We start from the raw sequence: 885 nt of genomic DNA on the forward strand, positions 1-885 counted from the left end.
TGTTTTTTTGCCTTACTGCGCAAATATTCATACCAACCACCTGATTGTATAAGTATTAGGGTGGCAGAAAAACAAGGGCTCTGGTGCCATCGAAAGGAGTATGGAGTAAAAGATGGTTTAAGTAAGAGAAGGAAAGGTGCATGAGGAAAGAGGACCCTGCTCGTGACAGTTTACATTCTAAAGGGGAGGAGTAGACAGACAGGTGACACAGATGGGGTAGACAGTGAGAGTGGAACAGAGGGTTACGATGAGAGTTGTAAAACATGGGCCCTCATTCCGAGTTGTTCGCTCGCAAGGCGAATGTAGCAGAGTTACACACGCTAAGCCGCCGCCTACTGGGAGTGAATCTTAGCTTCTTAAAATTGCGACCGACGTACGCGCAATATTGCGATTACAAACGAGTTAGCAGTTTCAGAGTAGCTCCAGACTTACTCTGCCTGTGCGATCATTTCAGTGCTTGTCGTTCCTGGTTGACGTCACAAACACACCCAGCGTTCGCCCAGGCACTCCCACCGTTTCCCCGGCCACTCCTGCGTTTTTTCCGGAAACGGTAGCGTTTTCAGCCACACGCCCCTGAAACGCCGTGTATCCGCCCAGTAACACCCATTTCCTGTCAATCACATTACGATCGCCGGAGCGAAGAAAAAGCCGTGAGTAAAAATACTTTCTTCATAGTAAAGTTACTTGGCGCAGTCGCAGTGCGAACATTGCGCATGCGTACTAAGCGGATTTTCACTGCGATGCGATGAAAAATACCGAGCGAACAACTCGGAATGAGGGCCATGGGGCGATGTATCAAAACTTTAAAGAGTGGAGAAGTTGCCCACAGCAACCAATGAGCTTTTAGCTTTATTTTTATAGAATGTAATTGATAAATATTATCTG

Source organism: Pseudophryne corroboree, chromosome 6, assembly GCF_028390025.1.
Source record: "Pseudophryne corroboree isolate aPseCor3 chromosome 6, aPseCor3.hap2, whole genome shotgun sequence".
Classification (NCBI taxonomy): Eukaryota; Metazoa; Chordata; class Amphibia; order Anura; family Myobatrachidae; genus Pseudophryne; species Pseudophryne corroboree.